Source organism: Dryobates pubescens, chromosome 1 (assembly GCF_014839835.1).
Source record: "Dryobates pubescens isolate bDryPub1 chromosome 1, bDryPub1.pri, whole genome shotgun sequence".
In the NCBI taxonomy this organism is placed as follows: Eukaryota; Metazoa; Chordata; class Aves; order Piciformes; family Picidae; genus Dryobates; species Dryobates pubescens.
Genome location: NC_071612.1, coordinates 37465579 through 37471578, shown reverse-complemented (window position 1 = coordinate 37471578; position 6000 = coordinate 37465579).

Below are 6000 nucleotides of genomic sequence, written 5' to 3'. Positions count from 1 at the left end.
CTGTGATAGCTAATTAAGTTTATGAGTAATAAGCTTGTGAGATGAGAGTTTGTGAGACTTTACCCCTGACAGACATTCTCAGTGCTGTTTTCTCTGAACAGCCATGGTATCATCACACTCTGAAGACAGAGCCAGTTATTTGCTCAAGAGATTATCTGCCATTGAGCTTTTATCTTCCAAACAGCATAGCTGTCCATCTCCTCTGGAGAGCAGGGAGCAACCTCTGTGACACCATTAATATGAAGAATGAAACTTTAATTCTTTCCTAAACACAAACTACCTCTATGTCAAGAAGCCTCTGTGCTCCTGGCTTCCCAAAATACCTGCCAAGCAGCTCTGTAGAGGTGGCCATGCCCAGCAATGTAAGTAGCCTCAGCACATGGTTTGAGCTTAAAACATTTCACACATCAAGTGTTGTTTTCAGATAAAACTATTTGATCTGAAAAGCTTGGTGTCAGTGCTACACCTGAAAACCAAAACCAGAAACAGGAAGCAGCATCCTGAAAAATGCAGTTCTCTGCTGCTCAAGGGAACCATGAAATGGAAATCACCAAGGAGGTACCATGGTAACTTGCAACACCCATCTGCTCTCATGGATTCAATACCACAGAATGAATTTAGCACAGGATGTGGATCAAAATGCTGTTTTTCCATGTGGAAAGCTAAATGGCATCTTATGCACTTGGGTTACAAGAGTACCAAAAGCAACCCTGTCAAGAGGAGTAGATTTAAGTCTGTTCTCCTGGCCAACCTCTGACTTGGTAAATTAGATTATTTCAGGGGGTTTTTTAATTAAGATCTTCCTTTTTAATGATCACAACCACTGAAAGCAGTAGTAGCTGGAGGGTCTCATGCTTATATTTTCTCGTGACATCTAATGCTTACAGCATGCCTGTGAGTTGAGGAGATACTACTGCTTGTATCTTAGCTTCTTGACAGTTTACAAATGAGGAAATGGTGCACAGAAACTCACTTCTAAAGCTTCTCAGTCCTCAGCCCTAGCTTGGACTCCCTGGCTCCTGAACATCCATGGGATGAATTATTCTCCAGACTCAGCAACCCCAGTTCTCTCACCAGACCTCTTCCCAAGACATTTCACCAGCTTTGCTGCCCTTCTCTGGACACATGCCAGCAACTCAATGTCCTTCTTGTAGTGAGGGCCCCAAATCTTAGTGGAAAAGAGGTGCCCATTGTACAAATTGTGGAGACCCCTCCCCAGCACTGATCCTGGAAGCAGCCCTGGGTCTTTGAGTGACACTTTAACAGCCATGGTGGTGTTAGGTTGACAGCTGGACTCAATGATCTTTGAAGTCCTTTCCAACCAAAACAATTCCATGATTGTATGAAAGAAGCTCCCAGAAGACATAAGGTTGAATGACCTAAATTAGTAATTATGGAGCTAAGGATTCAGCAGCCAAACAAGAATTGTGATCACCTGGAGTTATATCTTTACATTTCTCAGTAGACCTAGTTGTAGTTCACTGGCTTAGTTATTGCACAGGAAACTTTGACAGGCCTGTGAGTTAAATTTAAGTCTCCTGACACCCTGAACTTGCCTTGTTCAGTAGACAAGTCTCTGAATGACTTGAAGAGAACACATAACATATATTTGGGCCAAAGCAAGCCTATAAGGAACTCCCTTTTACTTAGTTACATATTATTTCACACTATAACACATTTTTCAACACCCAGCAACAAACTGAAGCCTGTGTATTTTCTACAACACTATAGAGTCACAAAATTACTGAAGGCATGAGAATTTGTGGGGTGAAAATACTCACTGACTGCTTGAAGCAGATCAAGCCACAAATAAGTGTGAGGAGGAACAATAGCCAGCAGTCCCAGCCAACCTGGCCTGTAGGGAATCAGCTTCCTGACTCAAATTTAGCAATCTAGCTATGTGTGTGCACAAAATATAACCTAGCTGGGAGCAGAGGTTTGAGTGAGGTGGGGGGTGGTCTCTTCTCCCTAATAGCAAATGATAGGATGAGAGGAAATGGCCTCAAGTTACACCAGGGGAGGTTTAGGTTAGATATTAGTAAAAATTTCTTTCCTGCAAGAGTGGTCATGTATTGGAACAGGCTGCCCAGGGAGGTGGTGGAGTCACCATCCCTGCAGGTGTTCAGCAAATGTGTGGAACTGGCACTTTGGGGCTGGTTTAATGGCCATGGTTGTCTTAGATTGACAGTTGAATGCAATGATCTTAGAGGTCTTTTCCAATCAAAACAATTCTACGATTCCAGCTCTAGCTGAGTTCTGTCTCTTACTGAAATCAACAGGACTCACACCCTCAGAGGAAGGGACTTCTCCTCAGCTTGCACACTGTTATGTGCTTTCATGAACACGAAGGTGACGCAGGGTAGGTGCTCAGTTGACTTTTTTCTTCTTTGTTTTTGTTAACCAAAAAAATAGTAAGAACTGAACTGAGTTTCAGGGAGTTCAATTGAGACCTAAGAATTCAGGATTTGGTCCCCCCCTTCCCCCCCTCCCCCAGAAATAAAAGGACACTAAAGCAAATTTATATATTCCTTATAGAAGAGCTCTGTTTCTGCAGGAGAGGGAATTCATTACTTTTAAGGGTTTGGTTGGGGGTTTTTTGTTTGTTTGTGTGGTGGGGTTTTTTTTTGGTCAGTTGATTTCTTTCGTGGGTAGTAAGATACCTTAAAGCAAAGTTTTTCATTAGAGAGTAACTTTTAGAAAAGATTTAAAGCTGTCCAACTCATTTCAGTTGGCATCCAAACAAACAAGAGAAAACTGTGTCTCTTGAAAAGCCAGTTCTTTCACACAGGAAAAACTAAAAAAAAAAGAGTAACTGCACCCATCAGGCAGCTCAGCCAACAAGCAAGTCCCTTCTCCCTATAAACAAGTGACAGGAGGAGAGGAAATGGCCTCAAGTTGAACCAGGGGAGGTTTTGGTTGGATATTAGAAGAAACTTCTTGACTGAAAGGGTTCTTAAACCAGGGCACAGGCTGCCCAGGGAGGTGGTTGAATCCTCATCCCTGGAGGTGTTTCAAAGGGATGAAGTGACATGGTTTAGCACCAGACTTGGTAGAGTTAGATAATGCTCGGACTGGATGACCTTAAAGGTCTTTTCCAAGCAAAATGATTCTGTGGTTCTGTGATTCTAAATCACACGTTCAGCACTTACCTGCTCACAGAATACTTTGAAAAGACTGAGTCAGAAGCTGGTGTCTGGAGTAAGCAGTCAGTGAGTATAGGGACATTTGTCTCTCTGTCTGGTGCCTGTTTGCAGCCCAGCCATGCAGATTTTGTTCAGAGGGAAGCAATGAACAAGAGGGTGGTGTCAGGTCAATGTTTGGACTTAGGATGAATGATCTTAGAGGTCTTTTCCAACCAAAACAATTCTATGATTCTATGATCTCACCATGACAGCAACCTTGATGTAACTGTATAGCTGAGAACTTTGAAACATTTTGGGACCTTATAGTTCATAGATACCTAAACTGCTGAAAGGGCAGATTCTGAGGCCATTATTTACAATAAGCAGTGCATAAACTCACTATAGAGACCGACTGAATTATTTAAATGGCATATCAAATATGATTAACTCTCAAGAGTAGATCCAAACTGGTCTGTTAAAAAAAATTAACACCATTTTACAGAAGCAATGACCCAAATGACAGATTTTATTTGGGGAGAAAGATTATTTCAAATCAAAATTCACCCTTGGATGACGATAGTTGTCCTCATGGTTCTTCAGCAAATGTTTTTACATCCCGGCTGCCTAAGGGCCTTCATAACACTTCAGAGCACAGCGCTGTACAATTGTGGCACAGTAATGGTTGCAAAACATCTCTGTGATGGCATTCGGTAATAAGGTACTCCATGCTCCATCAACTTACAGAAATCAGGATTAGCAACAGTAGACTAGAGACAGAAATCCACTGCCATCATCTCTGTGGCAGAATGACCAGATTCACACAGACAAATTCCCATTTCCTCTCAATTCCTGTCTCCAAGATTATTAAGTACTTTGTTCTGGACTTGGAGCAGGTAGAGAGCTTCCTTTTCCCCCAGCAGTGCTGCAGTATCAATTCAGGAGCCAGATGAAAAATGATGGCATATACTAAATAAGACTAAAAAAAGTGACAGCTGCTTTTCCACAAGCCCTGCAGGTAAAATAAAGCTTAGCAAGTATAGTTTGGGGTTTTTTTTCTTTCTTAGCACTAAGAAGGCAAATTAATGTTGCTATTATAATCCAATTCCCCTGGATCTTCATATGCCTAAAATAAACTTGCCATGTCAATAAATCTCATAAAATCACATTAACAATGGAGTGCAAATGGCTTAATTTTCTATTAGCACAGAAACATCAGAGCATAGTGATTTTATTTCCCATCTCCTATGTACAAACAAACAGAAATGCACACATACACACACATGCATAACCACACCATCGAGCTTCATTCAGCAGCCTTGCAGCAGGAAATGTTTGGACTCGCCTATTTCACATTCACTTGCCACATGTGCAGCAGGTGTAGATCAGAGAGAAGAAAACCCTCCTGATATGCTGCAGAGCAGATGGCCTGATCTAAACTCTACTGCAGACACATAAGTGCTCCCTAGGCTCAGCCTCCCCCTAATTGCTGTTTTGGGTATGATTCCAAGATGCCTTGCCTTAACAATCTATGCAGAAGCTGGGCTGCAGAAACTTGGACTGACTCGCAAAGAAACATCTCAGCCTTCTGTCCCTCCTCCTCCGTTACTTTCTGGTTCCTATTTGGATTGTGTTTCCTCAGAGGAAGTGCAATGTGTATTTTCTTCACTGCTGAAAGTAACTCCTGCACCCAAAAGCCTCTAGGTTCATCTCAAATGTTCACCAAACCACAGAATTGCCACGGTTGGAAAAGACTTCCAAGATCATCACATGAAACCATTCTCTAATTTTACCAGGGCCACTATTACACTACTACACCCTATCCTTAAGCACCACATCTAGACAGCTTTTAAATACATCCAGGGATGTTAATTCAGCCACCTCCCTGGGCAGCCTCACCATATGTTCTCATCGTATGGAACTTTACCACTACCAGTACATATTTTTAAAGACTAAAGCTCCTTTTTACTGTCCTATGAGAAGTGTGTGTCAGGGAGCAGCAGGGGCCATACCCTCCCTGGGATGGAAGGGAGCAGAGCAGGCAGAGGGGAAAGGGAAGACCAAAATTTAATGTGGAACTGGGGAGAATCATAGCATGGTAGGGGTTGGATCCAGAGATCACTAAGTCCAGTCCTCCTGCTGCAGCAGGATCACCTAGATCAGGTTGCACAGGAATGCATCCAGGGGAGATCTGAAAGTCTGCAGAGAAGGAAATTCCACAACCTTGAGCAGAGAAAGGGAACTAAAGACAGGCCTGGAGAGTCATGATCCCTAGAAAGCACAGGAACAGAAGAGCTGAAACTGAGTGGTTGGCCACTGAGGACAAGTGGAGAGAGAAAAAACAAACACTGAGATTGCACAAAGAGTGTAATGGGAGACTAGGCCCTATAGCTGAAAGAAGATAAAAATAGATGGTGGGCAATGCAATGAGATAGACATATTGGAGAAGAATCTGCGGAAAGAATAAAAGCACTGAGTAAGATACATTGAATGGGATAAGGAAATGGGGAGGGAAGCAGCATAAAGTCCCTAGGGAAGCACATGGGAAGACTGATTGCTGGGCTAAGGAGGGAAATTACAGCTTACCTAACAAAGTTAAAGACATGTGGGAACATATTTTGCCTATTTTGTTGTCACTATGGCTAACCCTTAAGGATGAGGGAAGACTGCAAAACAAAGCAGATTGCTCATTTATTTTTAGCTGAGGTGCAGGAATGAGGCAAAGAATTACAGGAAAATAAAATATCATTTCCTGGCTAAGAAAGTGCAGGTTGCTCCAGATGAGGAGGGAATTACATTCCATCCTGGCTTCTACCAGGACGCCTAATTAAGTAATGTAAATGTTTTGGGGGTGGTCATTAATTCTAATTCTTTGTTTTCT